Source organism: Podarcis filfolensis (genome assembly GCF_964270895.1).
Source record: "Podarcis filfolensis genome assembly, chromosome: 6".
NCBI classification, from domain to species: Eukaryota; Metazoa; Chordata; class Lepidosauria; order Squamata; family Lacertidae; genus Podarcis; species Podarcis filfolensis.
Genome location: NC_139609.1, coordinates 75,703,354 through 75,728,109, shown reverse-complemented (window position 1 = coordinate 75,728,109; position 24,756 = coordinate 75,703,354).

Here is a 24,756-nt window from a genome sequence, read left to right as displayed (position 1 = left end):
CAGATGGCCATCCAACCTCTGTTGAAAAACCTCCAAGGAAGGAGAGTCAACAACCTCCTGAGGGAGACCGTTCCACTGTTAAACAGCTCTTACTGTCAGAATGTTCTTCCTGAAGTTTAGTTGGAATCTCATTTCATGTAAATTGAACCTATTGGTTCGAGTCCTACTCTCCAGAGCATGAGAAAATGAGCTTGCTCCTTCTTCCACATGACAGCCCTTTAGATATTTGAAGATGGCTATAATATCTGCTTAGTCTCCTCTTTTCCAGGCCAAACATACCCAGCTCCCTCAACTGTTCCACATAAGGCCTGATTTCCAGATCTCTTTACCATCTTGGTTGCCCTCCTCTGCACATGTTCCGGCTTATCAATGTCCTTAAATTGTGGCACCCAGAACTGGACAAAGTATTTCAGGGGTGGTCTGACCAAGGCAGAATAGGTGATAAGGAGAAATATACATCTTTCAGGTCAGGTGGTCCTAGGCTGCTCAGGTCTTTATCTAACACCACTAAAACCTTAAATTTGGTCCGATAGCTAAATTGCAGCCAGTGCAGATATGTTATCAGTGGTGGCAGTTAGTCACTCACAACAGCAGCCTAGCTGTAGCTTTCTCCTCCAGCTGCAACTTCCAGACCAGCCTTAACAGAAGCCCCATATAGAGCATGTTGCAGTAATCCTATGTTGCAAGCATACCCAATTTTAATAAGGTTATGGCATAGAAAACCTATGGATATAAATAGTTGCTGAAGATGCAGGGCTAATCAAGCATCACTGAGGCTTATGTTATGAGTCTGCTGCCTGATTTTTCACCTTTCACGCAGCAGGTTTCCAACAACGGTAATATAATGTTAAATGTTAGATGTACGTTTTCATTAAAGTAAGCCCTTTTCCTGGAATATTTCCAGCAGCTTGAAAAGTTGATTTAAAACAAGGAGTTTGGCTCAAGTATGGTTTTTAGAAGCTTAATAGAGATACAGCTGGCTGGCTGGAAGCGGGACCTGCAGAAAAATGTTGCAATCTCAAATGCTGCCCTCCACAATTCCATCTCTATCTCACCCCTCTTTCTATGGGTTATATCCCATGCTAATCCTAACTCCGGGATATGGGTGGCACTGTTGGTTAAACCACAGAGCCTAGGACTTGCTGATCAGAAGGTTGGCGGTTCGAATCCCTGTGACGGGGTGAGCTCCCCGTCGGTCCCTGCTCCTGCCAACCTAGCAGTTCGAAAGCACATCAAAGTGCAAGTAGATAAATAGGTACCGCTCTGGTGGGAAGGTAAATGGTGTTTCCGTGTGCTGCTCGCCAGAAGCTCGCCAGAAGCTCGCCAGAAGCTCGCCAGAAGCGGCTTAGTCATGCTGGCCACATGACCCAGAAGCTGTACGCCGGCTCCCTCGGCCAAAAAAGTGAGATGAGCACCGCAACTCCAGAGTCGGTCATGACTGGACCTAATGGTCAGGGTTCCCTTTACCTAATCCTAACTCAGAGCAGGGAATATTGAAATGAATGGACATGATTTACTGAGATTCATTAAATCCAGTAGGTCTACTTTGAGTCTACTCATTGTGTTTCTCTCTCTCTCTTCCTTTTCTAGCCGATCCATTCCATTTTCCTCATTGGGATGTTTGGGGGACCCTGCCATTAGGATCCCCCTCCTTAAGATTGGTTGTACTTCTGAAAACCTTGGGCTTCCTGCAAGTCTGCTGCTGCTTCTCCTGTGTTTGTCAAGTCAAACACTCACTTTTGAGTGGACAGATTAAAAGTACTGTATTTCCATATATGTACACAGAGAGAGGGAAGAACCAGACATTTGTTGTTAGGTTTCTTTTAAGACCAGGGGCTTCCACTCCTGCTTGCTCAGCTCACCAATCCTGCCTACCTGTCAACCCTTTGCCAACCCCCTGGCCAAGCAATGCCTCTGGTCTTTATACCCCTCCCTTTACACCTTACTCTCTCCTTCCATATCCTCTTGCAGCTCACCCTAAGTACCTACCCTCTGACGGCTCAGCCCAGGGGGCTGGGAGGCACTTCGGATAGTGGTTTATGAGGAGGTGCTTGGAGAACAGTTTGCCAAATAACAGTAGCTATTTGGTTGGGGAAACCAGACTGCTGAAGCAGTTCCTGGGAAGCCCTTTGCCTGGGTACTTGGAAGGAAGAGTTTCTGGACTTGAACTGAATTGGGCCTCTTCCCTTTGTTCCTCCCTGATGTATGTACACCAATGATTCCCTCCAGATGCTTGTTTCCAGTGAAGCCACATATTTCTTTGTCAGTTCTGAGTGGGTCGTTGGCATCCCAGTGTTACACTGCGCCAATGGCATGATAGAAAGTGCTGAGTCGGCAAATGCTCACTTCTGGCTGGACCCTATCTCCCTGCAAGAATATATTGTGGTCTCATGCTGGCCAAATATGATATCCCCTCAACAGAAGAATTAGCCTGAGCAAAGATATCGAGATCACTTCCCCAGCATATAACTCACAAATGCACATGGATTGCATGCTCACACAGTGAGGAGGAAAGTCCTAGAGTCCAGCAGCTCTGGTGTACATCTGAGGGCTGTGATGATCACTCAAAGTACGGGAGGAGCAGAAACCAGCATCAGGGAGTGCTGCTTATTCAATGCACCTAAGCATTTAAATAAATATTAAAGGAAGCGTTCTGGACTGCAGCCACAATGTGCTGGCATACGTAGTAATTATCTGGCTGATAATTATTTGTTGTTATGAGGCAGAAAAAAAGAGGAACTGCTAAAAACGCTCTAGAAAACCCCTCCATAGCTACCAAACATCCCCTTTTGGAAATACTGTAATACTTACTGAAACAGTTGAAAATAAGACGAAATATAAACTGGGAAAGCTTTCGGGGGAAATCCCAATGAAACTATGATGAAAGGCCATTCTTAAGAAGCTGGCGCACGGCTGCAACTACATGCAATAATAAAAACATCAACATAATTCTGCTAATGATAATTGATAACACATATGTTGAAACGGCAGGGTGATTAATTTGGACAGCAGGCGTGCAGGCAGACTTGTTACAAAAGAGCTAGCCAAATTGTAGCTAATAATTTTCAACTCATTCTCTGAAGCCTGGTTTGGGGTTCAAATGGTAGGTATGGGGGCACAAAGTGTGTGTGGGCTGTGGGCCAATGCACATTGCACCTGCTGTAACATCCCCACAGGCACCTGGTTCTTCACAATGTTGTGTGATGTCGCGTCCCCCCCCCATTCTTCTGGAGAAGCCAGTGTCTCTAATCTGTGTATAAGCTGTACAGTGGTACCTCAGGTTAAGTACTTAATTCCTTCCGGAGGTCCGTACTTAACCTGAAACTGTTCTTAACCTGAAGCACCACTTTAGCTAATGGGGCCTCCTGCTGCTGCCGCGCCGCCGGAGCACAATTTCTGTTCTCATCCTGAAGCAAAGTTCTTAACCTGAAGCACTATTTCTGGGTTAGCGGAGTCTGTAACCTGAAGCGTATGTAACCTGAAGCGTATGTAACCTGAGGTACCACTGTATAAGCTTCCGAAAATTTTGAAGCCATGAGAAAAAAACGTCCCCCCCATTTTTTTTCTGAAAAAAATGGAAATTTTGGAAAAATTGAAAAAAAAGTTCAGTGTGGAATAGTTTTACAAATTGCATGAAATGCAGTGTATGTAAAAATATTGTGCTTGTAATAAAACAGGTAACCATCCCTCTTTCCCTCAAAAGCAACAAAAAAAGCAAGAAACCATCAACACAAAAAATAATCAGATTTGCCTCTTAGCACCAACAAGAAATAAAGTTAAGATCCACCTCAATATTTAAACTCCATAGAAAGTCTACTCTTTGAGTAGTGCTTTTTTTTAAAAAAAAAAAAACCAGAAGACACAACATATACATGCAGTTTATTCTATCTCATTTTATGAACTACTGCTATTATTTTCCATTTCTTCTTTCTCTTCCTCTTTGTCACTTTAAAAAAGCGGTTTGGGGAAAAACAGGGGAAAAACTGTTTCATCCCCAATTTTTCCAGTTTTTTTCCCAGGCCTTCCCATTTCTACTTGAGGACAGCCGGGGCAAAGCATAAGGCAATTTTTTTGCATGCCAGGCCCAGAAGGAACCAACATCCAGTTACTGAAAAGTATGTTGCACTAAGGCTCAAACTCTGTTTGAAAGGAAAAGGAGTGTGTGTGTTTTTAAAATTGAATTTGTTATTCTATATTATAAACCACATGATGGTAAGAGAGCTTTCTAAACAGTTTACAAAAATATACAACAGAACATTAAAATGATTGATAAAACACAGTTAAAAGCAGGTATTTAAGAGTATTCAAAAGATGTTTAAAGTCAGCAGTGGTTAAAAGAAAGTAAATCACATGCAGCTTCTACATGTTCAGATGGGCTGGCCCTAACTAAAATGTTTTGAGCAGTTGCCAGAAAGAGTACAGTGCATAGCTGTCAACGTTTCCCTTTTTTAAAGGGAAATTCCATTATTCCGAATAGGATTCCTCGAAAGAAAAGGGAAAAGTTGGCAGCTATGGTACAGTGAGAGCACCTGCCTGGTTTCCGTTTTTCCCCAAAGCCATTTTTTTCATGAAAAAATGAAGAAAAAAATAGTGTGTGGAATATTCAAAGTATATCAAACTATTTTTTTTCATTTTTTTTTCCTTAAAAAAGAAGGCTTTGGGAAAAACCCCAGAAAAAAACTGGTTTCTTCTTCTTCTTCTTCTTCTTCTTCTTCTTCTTCTTCTTCTTCTTCTTCTTCTTCTTCTTCTTCTTCTTCTTCTTCCAATTTTCCATTTTTTTCACAGGCTTTCCCATCTCTATTCCCAACACTATGTCCATGAGTGGAAGCATGGACACCTGCTCCCCTTTCATAGGGTTATTTAGCTTTGGGCTCGACTTGAACTTTCAGATTGAGGCTCCCCCCCAAATATCAATAGTAACTTTGGGCACAATCCGTTGGAAAACTTTCCTGTGCACGAGCCCCACTCCTGCTGTGCTTGCTCACTCAATGGAGCTTGCAGAGTTAAGCTGTAGAATTCACTCTCACAATATGTAGTAATTGCTACTAACCTGCATGGCTTTAAAGGCAGATTAGATCAATTTATGGAGGATAAGTCTCTTAATAGCTACTATTCATGGCAGCTATGTTTCCCTTCCAGGATCAGAAGCAGTATGTCTCTGAATGCCAGTTCCTGGGAATCACAGGTGAGGAGGGTGCTGTTGTGCTTAGGACTTGCTTGTGGACTTTGTGGGGGCATCTGGCTGTCCCCTGAGAAGAGAATGTTGGACTCGATGGGCTTTTGGTCTGATCACACTCTTCTTACAGCGTACAGAAAAACCTAATGGTGTGTTTTGCCCTTTGAGACTCTCGCCACTGTCCATTCCATGAAACCATTTTTGTTAGGACAACGGTTTCTTCATCAGGAAAGGAAATGTAGTAACTTATCCGGGAACTGGGGAGGGGAGAAACTTCTTGAAGTTCAAGACTTTCTTAAAGTACCCTATTTTACTTGTGCAGGAATCAATGTGCTTATACAAAGGAGACCTGCATAAGCAAGTCAGCCTGTGGCAAAGGAGTAATCCATTTTATGTTGGGTGGTTTCTGTGGTGCAATAGACTGTTGGGCAAGGCTTTCCCTTTGGCAGTCCGCGCTAAAATCTAGGTCACGTTGTAAGTAAAACAAGTTTGTGAACCTCAGACAATAGAGGCCACCTTGCAAAGTGGCTTTGTGATGTGCAAGCTTGAAGAACATTAAAAAATAATAATAATGTAACGACGCGACAAGGAGACGAGGAGTGTCTCTGTCTTTGTTGCATCGAACCGATTGGAGGCAGGGCATGATGTAACTCTAACACTTATAGATGATGTAAATTACACCGTATATCTGATGTTTCCCCACATGGCCGTTTCCAGCCTCCTGCAGTGTAAACAGTGCACCTATAATTATTTAGTACAGCTGCTAGTTCCTTTTAAGATGAGAGAGTTTCATAAGGGACACTAGGCAGTAGAAAACCAATTTACTACTAATCCGTTCTTTTGATGCTTGCTACAAATAGAGTTTGCAAAGCTCACTCCAGTCTTCATTGTCGGGCTGGTGCACATCGACAGACGTGTATCCGTCCATCTCTCAGCACTTAATTACTCATTGCTTTATGCATTCCCAGTGAAATGTCTACACTCCCTCCATTGGCAAGTACTGAATTTTGGATCATGGTCAAGCTGCGATGGCTCAGTCATACGTGCAAGTCATCACTTGATGCTACTTGTCAATGAGCAGACATTCGGGAAATGGCACTTAGCCTCACATCAACCCTGGGAAACAGTTATGAATACTTTGGAGCTCTAGACTGAAGGTGCAGGATGCAGCAATGCTAAAGCTGAGTAGGTCTAGCTTGGGTCAAAATCTGGATAGGAAATTATTTCAGCTGGTGGATACATCTATCAACAGATATGAACACTGATGGCTGTATGGATCTGTTGAAATCAGAGGTTAATACACTACCAAATAACTGTTGCTGGGAGCCAACATCACTGGGGGACTACTGCCTTTCAAGTCCTGACTGTGGACTTCCCAGAGGCACCTGGTGGTTAGACATTAGGAGAAGCAGGACAGTAAACTAGATAGACATTTGATCTAATCTGCTATGGCATTTATGTATGTATCCCTCTCTATGCCACCTTGAGTTACAATGAAGAAAGGCAAGATGTACCTGCAATAATGAATAAAGAAAGCAGCATAATATTGTGCTCTACAGTCCCCCGCTTTAATAGGTGCTGGATAGCTTTGGCAGCAATTGGCCCCCAACGTGTTAGGCATATAAATAAACAAATATTTAAGTAGATGGCTCACCCACTGAACACCACAGAGATTAGACTGTGGGCCTCTGATCTGGAAGTTTTGGCTGATGACCCCCATGTGCCTGCTGTCACTGCATATCCTGGGAGGAGTCAGCCTATGTCATCTAAGTTCCCTATCTGAAAATCTAAGCAACCTTAAGGTTGGTGTGAGCTCAAAAAAATTATGAAGTTGGTAAAGCATTTACAAAGGTCTTTGTGTGCAAGGAGTGGTGGGAGTATTAGATGAAAAGGACACAAGTGGGAAGTCTTGCCCTAAATTAATCTAGTTTAGAAGTCAATCAATTGATTTAAATTACCTTGAGTGCAAGGAAGAATATTTAAGAATGGAGTGCAAGGGATTGGAACTTGTCTCTCAGCCATTTAGTGAAACAATGGACAGAGAGGATTATGAATTTGTACCTTTCAGCAGCCCACTGTGTTTTGTGCAATGCATGGGCCAGAATAATGCTTAAATGATGTGCAACACACAGCCTTATGACCCCTTGCAATTCTGCAAGGCTCCTTGAATCTTCATTCACTTTGAGTTAAGAATATCCTGCAATTTTCCTGAAATGCATATCATCTCCTAGCTCCTGTTAACGTGCAAGTTAATTTCCAGGAAGAGGCATCTGCTATGCAAATCATCCAAGCTACTGCAGTTCTGACATGCCTGACCTACAACACACCCATCCCGCCAGCGCCTGCTTGGCAGCATCTATAAATTTGGTGTGCACATGAAGAAAACATTATATCTAGGCCCTTTCTGGTATAGGGAGGGTTCATTGAGAAAGCCACAACCCTATGTTGCATTTTTCACAAAATGCATTTCTAAAAGCCCCTTATTTGTGCTTTGTCTCCACATAGAGATTGAGTGAGTGAGTGTGTGTAACCTGTAGCCCTCCAGGTTTTGCAGAGCTACAGGGATAATCACAATGAGTGTGCAATCTGTGTGCCTGTATATAAACTGCATGAACCGCTGGCTGTTGTGAGAAGAGAATGCTGGACTAGATGAGCCCTTGGTCTGATCTGGTAGACTATTCTTATGTACACTCATACAGTTATTTACATGTAGTGTTCAATGAGTGTGCAGTATGTGTACAAAAGAGTTGAGTTGTACCAATCTACAAGTGTATGCTGTTTCACACAAACGCTAGCATGTGTGTAGAGACTGCTTGCATGTATGTTCAGAGTAATATGTGAGTAAGCCTTACAGCTCCCCGTTTGTGGAATGCTGTCCCCAGGGAGGCTCACCTGGCACCTTTGTTGCATATCTTCAAGTGCCTATAGTCTATAACTGGACTTTTGGCTACTTAACATTCTATGGCTCTTTAAATGTGTTTGTGGGAGTGGGGCGATTGGTTTACTTTTGTTTTGTTATGCAGTTTGTGTTCTCATTTTGTATTTTTATGTTGTGAATCGCCCTGATCTTCAGGTAAAGGGTGGTATAAAAATTTAATAAACAAACAAACAAACAAACAATGGTTCTGAATGCAAACAAATCCACATAACTGGAAAGGAGCACACTGTGAAAATCAAGGATACTGAAAACAGATTAAAGTCATCTGCACTGCTGCTGTCTACTATGCTGTGAGGTAGCAGGGAGGTTGATGCAGTGCAAATGCATTGGCAGGAGTGCTGGACTGGCTAAGGTAAAGGTAAAGGGACCCCTGACCATTAGGTCCAGTTGTGGCCGACTCTGGGGTTGCAGCACTCATCTTGCTTTATTGGCTGAGGGAGCCGGCGTACAGCTTCTGGGTCATGTGGCCAACATGACTAAGCTGCTTCTGGCGAACCAGAGCAGTGCATGGAAATGGTGTTTACCTTCCCGCTGGAGTGGTACCTATTTATCTACTTGCACTTTGACATGCTTTCAAACTGCTAGGTTGGCAGGAGCACGGACCGAACAACGGGAGCTCAACCTGTTGCGGGGATTCGAACCACCGACCTTCTGATCAGCAAGTCCTAGGCTCTGTGGTTTAACCCACAGTCCCTCGGCTGGACTGGCTACACTAGTTCATTTGCATCACCATGACCTTCCCACCACCTCACCCCTCTCCCTCTTGGTACGCAACAGCAACTCAGCTGTGGGGAGGTCAGGTGAGCTCTGTTGCCCCAGTCTCCTTTTTGCTACTGCTTAAAAATTCTTATACTTAGGTTCAAATGAGGAATGTCTCTGACAGCACGGGGTACTTAAGGAAACTGTACAACAATTATGAATGCAGGGATGGGAGTTATAGCCTCTGAGCATATTGAAACTGCTCACTTGTCTATTTTAAATTTGCATAATTTATCCTGGGTAAAGAATTAGAGTTGTACAGTATGTGTGTGTGCATAAATTCTATAACAGATACACACAATATAAATTTGCTGTTCAGCTATTGACATTTCCTCCCCTTTTCCCCCTCTCTTAGCATTATTAGGAAAATATGAAAGGCAGTATTTTCATGTGCCTTTTAAGGAAAGTGGGTTTTTCTTAAAAAAAGAAAGAAAAAAGAGCAATGAAGCATTGAGAAAGAAATGTGTCAAAAATATTTCATGTTAAGCATTTTAATATATCACGCTTTATTGAGACATTTGGCATATTTTCTCTAGCAATATTCCCCCAAAGACTTTGGCATGCCAGCTCTTTTCCTTCTCCCAAAGTACTGCTGTGAGCGTTAATTAATCGCTTTTTAGATTTTAAGGTAGCTGGAGGCAAACTTGCTTTAACTGGGGGAAGGAAGGGGGAAAAAACCAACCTCGTATATATTGACACACCTTCAAGGCAGCCAACTTAGCTTCGTATTAATATTGATAAGAGACTCATTAATTAGGCAGTTGCCAAAAGAGGGTGGGGTGGGGAGAAGACAAGTTTTATGAAATTAAAAAAAGAAATAGTGCCATGAAAGTTGCACGTTGTTCAGGACAGGGCGACTCCCGGGGCAAAAGCTATGAAGTTAATTCTGGGTATTAACTCTGGCAGTCTCTAGCCACTGGAGTAAGAACATCCTGCCAGGCCTAGAGTTCCATTTGATCAGGTAGCAAACAAATTAGCATACCCGTTTACCTTGGCTATAACGCTTGCCATCCTTTTAATTAATGTTTTATGGGACTCCCTGGCCCAGTTACTGTTTATTTTACCACACATCTGTAGTCCCACCCAGTGGGGGCCACCCCCGTGTTTCTTCCTGTGCCAGCTTTAGTTTCTGCTTCTGCCTCTCCCTCTCCCTCTCACTTGGAAGCATTTATAGGTTGTCCTCACCTGCATCTCTTCAGACAAATTAAGGTTCAGTTGCCTTCAGTGAGACATCAGTGTCAGGTACATAGCTACAGGTACATAGGAGGGGAGAATAAAAGGATACAACCCCCTAAGTTTAAAGTGTATATCTGTGTCAGGAGGGTTGATTAGCTTTCCTCACTTCTTCTTCTTCAGGGGAAATTCATAGTTTGGGATAGCCAATTAGAGATCACAGCGATTATGTCATGGGGGTGGGATCCTATACAGGGCAACGCTTATTGAACAGGTAAACATTATCATTCCCTTTTATAGCAATTCCTCCCAAAATTGCCCAAAGGGGAGCAGACACCCTTTGGGCTTAGGGAAATGTTCACAACACACACACCCTTTTCATCTGAGCCCCAAAATATAACTGTTACAGAACCCTGCTGCTGTAGACTGCAGGTGGTGGGAGAAGGACTGTTTGAATGAATACCTGAATACAAAACTCCCTGTAGCTACAAAATTAGTATGTCCCAAAGAATGTTCTAGCCCAGGGATAGCCAATGGGCTGCCCTCCAGATGCTCCCATTATTTCAGACCATTGGCCATGCTGGCAACATGAGAGATAGGATGAGACAACATCTGCAGGGCACCATGTTGGTTCCATCTGCTACAATCACTCAATTTATTTGGGAAGCAAAAAATAAAGTTGCTGGTAGAGGAACAACCCTCCTTCCTTCCTTCCTTCCTTCCTTCCTTCCTTCCGCAGTATCAAACCTGAGGAATAATTCACCACAATGCACAAACTCATTCACTCATTTGTGATTATTTAGTTGGTCCTAATAAAAGCAGAATTTTCTCTTTCTCTGACATGCCTGTCTGCATCGGTTTTTTGGGCCTTGTGTGTGCATATGGCACACTCAACCACTCGGCCGAGGATGGTGTTCCATACCATGGAGAGAAAAAGGTTTCTGTATGTCAGCATTGCCCTCATTTCTGTTCCACAGTCATATCTGTTCAATGGGGCATTTGTCTTCATGAGTTAATGAAGAGGCTTGTAAAAAGATTAGCTTTCTAGCACCAATTTCAAAAGCAGGCAGAGTGGTGAGTCTCTGCTTCAGGTGCTCAGTGTGCCTCCTTTGAAGATGCTGGTTTGACTTCTACTCAGTGGGTGTTTTCTGGTTGACTCAGCTGCACATGGGCACCCGAACTGTCCAGCCAAATAAATTAAAAGGCATTCCTGTGGGTTGCCTATAGGGCCATAGCAAGAGTTTACTTTGCCTCTGCTGTGCATACAGTCCTTAATATCAATTTTCGTTAATGTAAAAACACCTATTTTTAGCCTGGACTGAGGAGAAACACATGGGCGATGTCTGCTGAAGGCTCTGAGCCTGAATGGAGAAGACCCTTTTGGAAGTTGCAGACTTGCAATCTAACCTGCCCCTCTGTGTCCCCCCCCTCTCCTGACACGTCTCATGTTCTGTTTTCCCTAGTGTTATGCCACAAATTTCTTCCCCTTAAAAAAACCATTCTCCATCAGTTAATAAGAAAATAAAATAATTTGAAAACGATCAAATGGGAGAAATAACTTCAGTATCATTCTGATGGGTGAGGTCTTTGTATCATTCTTACCTTACATTCCACATAGGTGAAAGTTATTTTTGTGTGTGTGTGTCCTTTCATTCCACAAAATCATGTTCTCTGGTTCTCTCTTTCCTGGGTGCTTGTGCGTCCTATAAACCCCATGATATCGCCAGCTGGGCTTTCGTGTAAATGCAAGGAGCTTCAACAGCACTGCAGAAAGTGAACTAATGTGGAGGGAAGTGGACAGGAGAGAATGAGGCAGCTGATTGAGTTGGAAGGCCAGAAGAGGGTCAAGGCTCTGCTGTGGTCAGCAATTAGAGGTTAGCTGGGAACTGTGGAGCAAAGCCAGCTGTTTGGGCCAAAAATGATGTCAGAGCCAAAGGACAGGGACAAGGATCAAGGCCAAAGTCAGAACCAAAGAAGGATTTGGTGGGCCACTGTGGGAACAGAATGCTGCCCTAGATGAACCTCTGGCCTAATATGGCAGGGCCTTTTCCCAAAGGACAACCAAAGATACAGGAGCATATCAGTGCTCAGGAATACCTTGGTGCTAAACTGCAGCCTCAACTGGAAGAGGAAACTCTCATATATTACTTCTAGTCTAGCAGGATTCGTTGGCTGGACTTGGTAGGCAGAGTTAGTCCAAAGCCTGAGGGTACATTTTCTGCAAAAGCTGCCCTCTGTAGTTCAGTGGTTCACTATGAGGGAGCTGTCCACAGACACAAGCAGGAAAGTAACAATAGGACAGAATGTCAGCAAAGGAGGATCACATATTTCAATTCTGCTGAAGAATGGAGGGATATAAACCTAAGTAACTGCAGGGGTGGCTGAGTTTTTGTCAATAGTGTCATTTAGAGTTGTGAATGGCACTATTTAGCGGGAAGAAATCCCAATGAAAATCCTCATTATTATGTATTTTACATGGCTGCATATTTGCATATATTTTAAAATTTTATATATGGATGTTTTATGATGTTTTATGATGGCCTATACTTGTAATGCCTAATAAAGGTTTGGTGAAGTAAATAAACATAGTAAATAGTAAAAATGTGGCTGTAGATGTGCTGGATTGTTGTCTTGCCACAGTAGTGGACTTTATGTGAGCCAAGAAACTGAAGCTCAACCTTTCTCTAATCCCTTTCTTGTAGATTTTACTGTGAAATCCCTTTAAGATACTTTTAAAGAAGTGATTCATAAATGGAAGCAAATCGATCAATCAATCAATGATAGCTCATAAAAATACCAAAGGATGCCAAAATATCAATATTGTACAATGATTTCTAGGTATACTGTAGGCAAAAGGGACAACTTCACTTTTATTTTCTTAGCGATTCGCCTAATTGCAATCTGATAGTTGCATAGTCTTGAAAAGAATAAACAAAAGCCTAACTAGAAAATATCTTCCCAGGATATTAGCACCATCCTGCTTCTTCAGCTGATGACTGAAGACGGGAGGAGACTGGAGAGGTTTAACTTATGAGCCTGTTGGGGACTTGGTAGGACTTGCCTCTTTCGCTTCCCGTCCTCTCCCACAGGAAGAGACAGGTGGCAGAACAGGCAAGAAATGTTTGACTTCAAACTTGCAGCAGGACTTGCTTGCATCTAGTTAAGGATAGTATGATTTTCAGTTAAGTTCTATTGGACTTTTCTAATTTTCCACTGAAAGGACTCCTTTGGGAGATGGTGGACTATCTTTCAATGGAGGTTTTTATGAAGCAGTTGGATGGTCGTCTGTCATGGATGATTTAATTGAGATCCCTGCATTGCAGGAGGTTGGCCTAGATGACCCTCAGTGTCCCTTCCAACTCTACAATTGTATGATTCTATGAATGGTTACAGAAAAAGATGGGGAAAGGGACCCTAACATGGTGGGAGAACAAATGTGTTCTCTGCAGATGGCCTTAGATTTATTTTAGATACCTATACAGTGGTACCTTGGGTTAAGTACTTAATTTGTTCTGGAGGTCTGTTCTTAACTTGAAACTGTTCTTAACCTGAAGCACCACTTTAGCTAATGGAGCCTCCTGCTGCCACCGGAGCATGATTTCTGTTCTCATCCTGAAGCAACGTTCTTAACCCGAGGTAATATTTCTGGGTTAGTGGGGTCTGTAACCTGAAGCATATGTAACCTGAAGTGTATGTAACCCGAGGTACAACTGTAATATCATTTCATCCTTTATATACCTGACTAATCACTGTGCTATGCAGGAGACGACCTCCTGCAGATACCATCTCATCAAGAGGTCAATTCTGTATGCTATCAGAATCGGGCCTTTCGAGTGGTGGCACATACCCCTTGGAACTCCCTCCCATCACCTATCAGGAAAGCACTGCCCCTATTGTATTTTCAGAACCTCTTTCCTCTTTCAATAAGCCTTTCAAATGCAGGGATTCCCCCCCCCCCGTTGAGCAATTGTTTTATATATGTTTTAATTGTTTTGCAAAATTGCTTTGAAATGCTTTATAAGCAGCAATTGATCAATGAATCATCATGAATCGGTTACACTTTGATTCTGCCTCTCCTCCAAGGAGTTCAAGGAAGCACACAAGGTTTTTCCTTCCACCCTTCATTTTATCATCCCAAAAACCAGGCCCATGTGGAGCTTGTCTGAAGCCTGGGGCATGGGAGCGTAAGTCCAACAAGCTCCTGGCGCTCCCTCCCCACAGCTGGCTTAGCCCTCTGAGGCCCAGAGCAAGTTGCACCCTGCCGCTCTGTAAGGGTCTGACAAAAGCCCTTTCAGATAGCTACAGCTGAATGAGAGATAGACTGGCCCAAGGTCACCTAGTGGGTTTCATGACTGCAGTGGGCATTTAAAGCCATGCCTTTCAGATCTCAGTTGAACATTTCCTTGGAAGAATGAAGCCTTGCTTTTTATGACACACCCAGGTAATGGTGTTTGAGACCATGGTGCATAGGTATAAGTAACTTTAAATACAGATCCTCCAGCTTTAGTGTCTCTTTAAACATAGCATAGCCAATCAGGAATAATTTAATCAGGGTAACCCTACTGTATTCTGAGTTCCCCCAGGCCTTTCAGTGGTGCGTGAGAGAAGGGCAGGCAGTAGGTGTGCCTTTCTAGCTTTCCTCTTCTCTGCAAAAGTTATGCCTCCCACTCCTTGTTTGCTTTAAGTCTGTCTAGTCCTCGTCAAATATGTATTGCCGCCAGAATAAATTGTGTTTAACATAACATTAAACACGCTCATTTTCTATTTTGCGAGATTTATTCAAGCACAACATTTTGAATTCATTGGAGACAGTCACTGAATTCAGTGGGGCTTACCGTCAGCAAGTGGGGATGAGATTACAGCCTTAGCTGATCTTCCAGAATTGCTTAGTAGTTGTCCAGAACTGCCTGGTAGTTTCATAAGTAAGCAGGATTTAATTGCTGCTGGATAGCATGGTGAGGAAAGACCCTTGCTTGAGACCTAGGGGAGCTTCTGACCATCAAAGCAAACAATGCAATACTAGATGGACCAATGGTCTGGCACATAATGAAACAGTTTCTCATGCTTGTATATGGGTATGAGTGAGAGTTAGTGAGGAGACAAGATGTGAGTCAGCATTATGTATATATTACTCTCTCTCCAACATAGGTATCCTGGCCACACTCTTTCCCTTAGGAAATAAGCAGCTAAACTAGTCCAACCAGTCTTCTAGCCCAAAGCAACAAATTGCTTTCTGTCCATAATATTGTAGAGAATGAATCACTAATCAAGCACTGTGCTCACTATGTGCTTTCAGCTTTAATTTCTAACAGCAGCTGTATTGCCCATTAAAAACCACAATGCCCTTTGCAGTGGTGCCAAAAAGGGACATTAGCTCACAGTTAATTTCCAGACATAAACCAAGGTGATGGCTTTCATTTGGGGTATGCACTGACCACAAGGTTCAGTTGGGAGCTGAAATTTGCATTTCGGGACACAGCCTAACATGGTTTGAGGTGTTTTGCAGGCTGCCTGACTCAGTTCAGGGCCTGCCCAAATGCACTCATATCCCCACTTCACGATTTGTTGACGACGACAATAGCTATAGCCTTTTTATTTTGACAAAAGTGGGTAAAAATACTCTTTGGGTAAAACAATGCCCTCTGATTACAGATTATACCTGTCAGTCATGAAGAAACAAAAATTTTTTTTCCTTCCAGTAGCACCTTAAAGACCAACTAAGTTAGTTCTTGGTATGAGCTTTCGTGTGCATGCACACTTCTTCTGAAGAAGAAGTATCTGAAGAAGTGTGCATGCACACGAAAGCTCATACCAAGAACTAACTTAGTTGGTCTTTAAGGTGCTACTGGAAGAAATTTTATTTTTTTTGTTTTGACTATGGCAGACCAACACGGCTACCTATCTGTAACTAGTCATGAAGAAGTTCCTGCATCCTGCTGGTATTTTCCATACGTTTTGATTTTTCAAGGGTGCTTCTTCTACCTGTTCCTCTCACACCCTGGTGTTTCCCTTCTACAATAAGTTTAGACACATAGTTTAGCTTTTCTGCAACTTTTTTTTGACATAGATTGCTGGGGCACCGTGAAGCACGTCAGTGTTGCCTACTTTGACTCATTCATCCACATCTGTGGCAAACCCCTAGTTTTTTCTTTACTGCCTTCTCACTTTCCAATCTATGCATCTATAGAGATAATCTAAAAAAGCCCTGCTCTAAATCTTGTCCCTGCTTGCAGTTAGGTTGCTGGGGACAAAGGGGGATTACTTAGTATTAGTGCCCAGTCAATGGGAAAGCTCATCAGACTGGCCACATATTCACCTTTGACAATGTTGTTTTATTTCTGCAGGCATTTGGGATCAGAGGTGGATTTTATCTGCACTGACTGTTCTAGTTATTTCCAACGCTATCTTGTAATCTGTTATTTTATTAGTTGTAACTTTAATTAATTATTGGAAACACTGTGTTTTACAAGTTGATTTTTACCCTTTTAATCATGTAAACTTCCTTGATGTTCCATTTGAACCATTTGATGGGGCTATACAGTGGTTCCTCGGGTTACATACGCTTCAGGTTACAGACGCTTCAGGTTACAGACTCTGCTAACCCAGAAATAGTACCTCGGGTTAAGAACTTTGCTTCAGGATGAGAACAGAAATTATGCTCCGGCGGTGCAGTGGCAGTGGGAGGCCCCATTAGCTAAAGTGGTGCTTCAGGTTAAGTACAGTTTCAGGTTAAGAACGGACCTCTGGAATGAATTAAGTACTTAACCCGAGGTACCACTGTATGTAGAATAACTATTTAGAATGCATTCAGTTCTGATTAAATCAGTGGGATTTTGTCACTTGATGTCAACAGATTCCATCCTTCTGTTTCAATTAGTGGTGGGCAAATCTGCCAGTTTTGATTTCTCATTTTGCCTGATTTTAAGTTCAGTTCTCTTCTTTCCGTATCCATTTGCAATTTTCTTTTGAAATTTTGCATTTTTGTGCAAATTCCTCCTAATATATACAGGCTTCTATGCAATTTGGCTAATATAATCTTCCCACCCATCAGTTATGCCTAATATAATTCACTTTTGTGTTATTTTCATGAATATGTGCATTTTATACACACCTTACCTTAGTATATACATATTTTGTACACACCAATTCTCTGGAGAACTACAGTGCAAAATTCAGACAACCCCGAATTTTGAAGGATGGCAGCAGTTTGATCCATGAATTATTTTGGAAAATGTAATTTAGGACGGTTCATCTTTAAACGTGAAGTGAATAAAATCTCCACCCCCTCCCATCCCTAGCTCTGATATAATGAAGTATAACAGTTTCTGATTTTTGATAAAGTCAGCCAGCAACCTTTCCTTGCATAGCCCCCATTGTGATGAATAGGAATTACTTAAGAGTGTAAATGAATGTTTGTATCTGTTATATCCATCGTGCTTGCAGCAACCTCCAATGGTGTCCCATTTTAATATGCATTAGCAATCACTTTTAGTCTTGATTTATGCATTATTATGTAGCAGTGCCATTAATAATAATAGTAATAGCATTGTCACTGATATCACGGGACTGAATAATTTTCATTTTCAAAGTACATTTTTATTCTAGTTTTTTTCCCCCAGTGAGAAAATCAGCACCCAAATAGAGCAGCAAAGAGAGATGTCATTATCCAAATTAATACATAATGCCTGCATTCCAGAGCACTGTAAGCAGATCAGTCAAACTTAGATGGCTGGCCATGGCAGATGGAACTCTGCCAGTGCACAGGCTACACTTCCTTGCTACTGCCAGTAAATTAAAATCCTCCAGAAGCATCAGCAGAGATAAGGAGGACCTGATCCTCACCATGTTGGCCACTACATCTCTGAGCTCCTTTCAACATTAAGAGAAATGTTCCTAAGAAATTAATGACAAATGGAGGGGGAAACCCAGTTATTGCAACTGCCTAGCAGATTGACATATTAATTACAGATCATTATTGTTTCATAACTGATGATTGATTAACAAGATGGATCTCAGGTGAAATTGCAAACCCAATATCCTTGAGGCTATACAAAAGAAACTCAAGTCTATTGTCCTTCACACACATATTTGGGGAGCACATTCTAAATAGCTCACTGGATTAGGTTCCACTATTCATGCCTAGAGCTGGGCTGGGTGCACTGCTTTTTTCTGGTGGAACATGCTGGAATGCAGTTCTGGGACCTTTTTTTGGTCAGAACTGCTAACTTTCTCTGGTGGACGCATCTATGTTTCTGAGCGAAACCCTTTTCTTCCAGCCTCTCAGGTGGATCGGGAGCAAGTCCACACACCAGAGCAAGTGCAAAGTGAGGGCTGGGATGTTGCTGGTAAGCATGCCCTTGGCCATCCAGCTCAACTCTCAGTGCCCCCTGAGTGGTGCTGGAACTAAGTTCCAGTGAGTTCCGTCTGAAAAAAGCCCTGTCTGTCTGTCTGTCTGTCTGTCTGTCTGTCTATCTATCTATCTAACCATTAAGCACACCCTCAAGGAAGCAAGTCTTATTGAACCCAGTATGACTTACATGTTTAAATTAAGCTGAAAATTCTAGTCTGGGTTACTTTAAAAATAATCTTCTCATTTGACTGACAAGATGAATAATGGATGAATAATGGGTGAGGCCTATGTATCCCAACCCCTCTGTTCTCAGTTCATAGTTAATGGCAACTACCTCACTGCGATGACCTGCAGCCTCTGCCATTCTGTGCCCTTCCATGTGATAAGCCTGTCCCCCCTCGCCCTCATGCTTGGAAAGAAGGCACAACCTTCAAAGAGTCATGTCTTTTGGAACATACATATTTAAAATAGTCAGGCCATACTAATGCTCTACCAGAGCCACACTTCTATTAGCATGGAAATAGGGTTTCAAACCTCATGTATGAAACACCTGCAGTCTATGGCAAAACAGTTATTGACTTTAATGGAGCTCAGCTGCGCCCTTTCACTGATCACCATGATCGCCAAGATGCCTGAAGTCAGATAAAATAAAATTTAAATGCTATTAAATGACAAATGATACAGTGGGCAGTGGGGCAGTGGGGGAGGGGACCTACATGAAAACCAAAGCAGGCAAGCAATCAAAAATCTGATATGAACTTTTAATTAGGGTAAACCAAAGTGTGGGTTGGCAGACTGGCAAACAGATCTTATGCATATGAACACAGAATGAACTTAGAGTTCTTCATGTACGCAACCATGTATAAAACCAATAAAGTGGTAGCTTGGAATGATATAACAGGGGTGGGGACACTCTGGCCCCCAGGTGTGCTTCTGGGTCCTAGATGTACATGTTCCAACAAGGATCTTTATTGGACTTGCACAATGCTATCTCAGATCTATGGGCTTAATATAACCTTGCCACCTTCTTTGCGCCTAAAAAGGAGATGTGAGTACACGTGGCCATGAATTCATCATAGGCTTCATGAACCCTGATGATTCTAGGGTTAATAACATTTAAGGGAGATACAGAGCACTAAAGACAGACTATCTGATTGAGAGGGGGTTAGCAGTCTAGCTCCTGGCCTAATCCAGATGAACACATACATCTGGCTGTTAAAAATGGTGTATAGTGTTCACCCCTGTCCTACCTTTCACAGGTGGGGAGGATCGATATCACAGTTTGACTACCATGGTTCTGCTGGCAGAGCTGCAGCTATGCAGATGATTTTATGGCTTCCTCCAAATTTACCACACCTAAAAATAGTAATTGAAACCCTGGGAGAACAGATTTCCTAACAGGACTTCCTGATTTTCTCTTGGTTTGTCATTACTGTGAGAAGTCTGTGTGGTTGTTATCTCCATACTTCTGCTTCTGGGACCTCCAGAACTAGGAAGTCAAGAAGTATGTGAACTTGCAAACAGTAAAAGGAATCTCTGAACTCCTCTTGTTAGATTTTTTATGCATTTAAGGTGCTGTTTATTTAAGCTTCCCAAGGCCACTCTTGCTGTGAACAATATCCTAGCGAAGAACATAAGCTTCTAGGTTTGTCAATGCCATGTATCACCCACCCAACAATCAGAAGCAAATGAGCTTGGCACTCTTGAATCACACGACAAAGTCAACCCCTTTTGCCAAAATCCAGGATCAAGGACCTATTGGACCTTCTTGGCCTGAAGAAATGTAGGTTAGGGAAGAGATTTGACCCAATTCTTCCAAAGACAAGTTAAGGAGGTTCCTGCACCATTGCCTGAGCACCTAGGTGTTCACTCTTCCAGCAGAGGCCACAAGGGAGAGATATTGAAATCATAATGTTGAAGGGGAGCTAGGAGGTCATCTGGTTCGATCCCCTAGATGTTGAGATTCCATTATTCCTGACAGATGATTGTCCACCTCTGCTTAAACACCTCCATTGAAGAAGATCCCACCACCACCTTGTGACCCAATCTATTCCACTGTCAAATAGTTCTTAACGTTACAAAGTCCCAACTCCTTGGGATTAAATGGAAAGATGCTTCCCTGCAATTTACACCCATTACTTCTAGTCCTGCCCTTCAGAGCAACAGCGAACAAGTCAGATACCTGAAGGTAGCTTTCACGTCTCCCTTTAATCTTCTCTCATCCAGGCTGGAGGACAGAATCCAGCATTTTCAACTGCTCTTCTCGAGCCTTAGTTTCCAGACCCTTCACCATCCTGGTCACTTGGACAGTTTGTGACACATCACACTATTTGCATTTTCCAGACAACCTCTGAGCATTCATACTGATTTACTTGCACATGATTTAGGCTGAAGATAGACTACGAGTCTTTATTGCACATTCGTTCTGATTTGTTTGTGGCCAGTTATATATCAAAGAACATTCACCCTGATTTGCACGTTTTTGTCTTCCTGTTAATCATTTGTTCATCCCACACTTTTGAGTACATTGACCCACCACTTTTCTAACTGCAAAAGTCTGTTTTTGTTTTAAAAAAAGTAAATGTAAAAAGCACCAGAAAAGCAGCAGAGCTCTTTAATGCACTTTAATTGCACAAAATTGAATCCCTCCTACAAAATACTGACAGTCTGGAGGTGACCCAACACAAAATAAAGTGGAACATCTTCTTCCATCTGAGACCTGCTAAGGAAGCCTACCTGCTAATAGCATTGAATATATAAATAAAAGCTGATAACAATTATCACACACATACACACACACACACACACACACACACTCCTACTCCCTGCACTCCTGCATTTATTTGCTTATCTACATTTTGCTGTTATGTTGCAATCAGGCTAGGGATGCTAGAAATGTCTCTAACTTCACATTTTCTACAGTGCTCTTCTACCTTTTTTGTGGTTTAATCTGATTTGGCTTCTCCGAAGAACCCCTCCTTTCATTTAATAATTGTCTTAAGAGGAAATGCAGTTGCTGTGCATTTCCCCTTTTGTGGTCTCACTTAAATCTTACAAGCCTCACTAGGCTATGGGTTTCCGTTGCTTAAATGCTATCTCCTCTTTATAGCTCATTGCTTGATTTATTATTGATTCCACTTACAGCCCACTTCTGGCAACAAGTCTTTGAGGTGTTTCCAGTTTATGGCTTGCACAATTGAAGTCTCTGATTACCCGCATTTGTTCCCTTGCACCTTACTGACTCCTTATTAATGTGGACTCTTGCCTTGCTTTTTGGTTGATTTGCATTTCTGCTACAGTGTGTCCATAACTTCAGTTCACTCTTTAAAGGCAACAACAATGTAAGCAGGATCTAGAGGTGCAAAAAGGAAAATCAAAATCTAGAAAGCCGTTTGCTCAAAATGCATATATGTTAGAAATTTGAAAAATCTCTATAGAAAGCTCACCATCCTTCCCAAACCTGATACGCCCATACATTTTGGACCACAATAACCATCAGTCCAGGAAGGCTGAGAAATATACACAGTGTATGTCTTCTTTAAACTTCTTCCTGGGATTTCTTGTTATGGATGATGCTGAATATAGATGCTTTAGAGAAAGCAGTATATTGAGTATAGCAAGTGGATATAACCACCACCAAATACAAATATCCCTGAAAATAGATAAGGGCCAAAGTGCCTCCTTATCTTTACAGGCCCATTCTCTCACTGCAGATGTAGGTTGTCAGCTTTTGAAGTTATTGGGAGCTGGTCAGAAAGGGGACATGTTTCAAAGTGCTGGTAGCAGATGCTTCTCTCCCCTATTTTTCTTTATATTTATTTATTGGTATTCCTAGTATGTTCCAGTATGCTACCTACTACAGTGGTACCTCTGGTTACATACCTAATTCGTTCCGGAGGTCCGTTCTTAAACTGAAACTGTTCTTAACCTGAGGTACCACTTTAGCTAATGGGGCCTCCAGCTGCCGCATGATTTCTGTTCTCATCCTGAGGTAAAGTTCTTAACCCAAGGTACTACTTCCGGGTTAGTGGAGTCTGTAACCTGAAGTGTTTGTAACCCGAGGTACCACTGTATAAGGCTTTTGTGGAAGAACACCAAATCAGTTCCACAGGCACTAGTTTATTGATTGACTGGTGATACCATAACATAGTACAGCAAGCAAAAATGCCTGGAAAAAATAGGATGCCGTTCCAGGCTGTGTTTCACTGATTGCGAAAGGGAGGAGCTTGATGTGTGAAGATTCGTGAAGCAACACCTCGCTCAACGCTCATTGAGTTAATTGAGTTAAACAGCATAGGTGTCGTGGGCTGTTTCGTATTGTTATCAATGTTTATTTTTAATATTGCCCATCATTTCTGGCCCTGTCTTGTTATCATTTAGTTATTGTGTCTTTTGCTCTGGGATTATACATGACCTGTTGTGAGTTGTCCCAGCAGGCAGCCCTCTGGCAAATTGCTTGAAATTGTGTCGCCCGGTGCAGTTTGATCTTCCCTAACACCCACGTCAGGTGTGGAATGAAGCTGCATCTTTGCAAATCTCCATCAAAGCCAGAAGAAAAGAAAAGAAGGCACACCCAGTAAAGGGAGGCAATGAGTAACAGACTCACCTAAGGTGAGGGCATTGGCCTTAGCTTTTTTCTTTTCTTCTCTGGAAACAGCTGCATTCAAGAAATGGATCTTGTGAGAAGAGAGACTGGAGACTCCTATGGGGCCCTCATTGCAAGGGTGTGAGGGGAACACAAAAATAAATAAATATGAGGGGTGTGTGGTAGAAAAAGCTAGTGATTTAGTGTGGCATCTGAGGGAATGGGAAAAGGGCATGAGTGTCTGAAGCTGGCTCCAAACCCATCCAAGACACATGGGTAGTGTGGGGTCAGAAAAAGAAAATGGCTGAAAGGCGGAAAAACATTTTCTGTGAACCACTATGACTGCTTCCAGATGACCTGCTTAGTGAACATTTATCCTAATTTGTTGGCACAAAGTTTATGGGGAGGTTAAACAATACTGAAAATGTATTAAGCATTCATTCTGATTTGTTTGCAAGGCTGCATCAAACAATTGTTACCCCACACTGCCCGCTGCATTTTCATGTGACTTGCCTCATTGCAAAAGAGCACCAAATCAACCTTAGTTGTATGACTTGATTTTGCCAGGATATAATTGAATCCCACCTGAAAATAGCAACTGCCTGGACATACCTTACTCTGATAACATGCATGGGCAAACTGAGTGGGAGCAGGGAGATGGGGGTTGGAAACAAGCCCAGCTTGTATGCAGAAAGTAGGCATAGCCAGTGACGAAGCTACCTGCTCCAGCACCAGGAGCGGTGTACATCCGGGGGCATGGCTGGCGTGTGTGTCAGGGGGCGTGACACGCATGTTGGGGGGCGCCGCCTGCGGGGCATGTGGTGCACATCGGGAGGGTGCGTAGCGAGCACCGAGCGTCCCGGGGATGCATGGCAAGTGCTGAGCATCCTGGGGGGCAGGGGTGGCCACAATGTCACCCTCCCATGTCACCCGGGGTGGACCATCCCCACCCCCACCCCCACCCCCACCCCACCCCCACCTTTGTCTTCCAGTGGGCATAGCATGCCAATGTTGACTCAGCTGTAGTTGAGGGCACTGGAAGTTCTTCAAAGAAATATGGAGGAGGCTTAGAAGAGGCAAATTGCATCTTTTTGTGTGTGCCATTCCTTCAATTGAGTACAGAGGTCGAGCAATCAGACTCTGAGGCATTGGAGATAACGATGATGGCAACTGCATCTGCTTGGCCTGGCGTTTCTCTTTATAACACCAACCCATTTAAAAATTATTACAGAGTGGGTGGCTGGCTCAGCTTTCAGAGCCAGCATGCTAGTACCTGCTATTGCTCCTTGATGCCTATCCCCCAGTAACCAGGGTCCCTGCCCTCCTCCTGCCAAACCTGGTGTCAGTTTTGATTGATTCTTTTTTGGGAGGGGCAGGTTAGCCATATCAAACTTTGTTGTGTGGTGCTTAAACCCAATCCTTGAATGCAGAGATGAGGAACCCTTGTCCTTCCAGACATTGTTGGACTCTTAACTTTCATCAGCCCGAGCCAACATGGCCAATGGTCAGGGAAGATGGGAGTTACAGGACACATTCACACCGCACATGAAAAGCACTGTGAAACCATTTTAAACAGCCATGGTTTCCCCCAAGGAATTATGGGAGCTGTACTTTGTCAAGGGTGCCGAGAGTTGTTAGGGGTGCTACAATTCCCAGAGTGGCTGAATAATCCATCCCTCTTCACAGGGAACTTTGGAAACTGTAGATCTGTGAGGGGAACAGGGGTCTTCTAACAACTCTCAGCACCCTTAACAAACTACACCTCCCATGAGGCT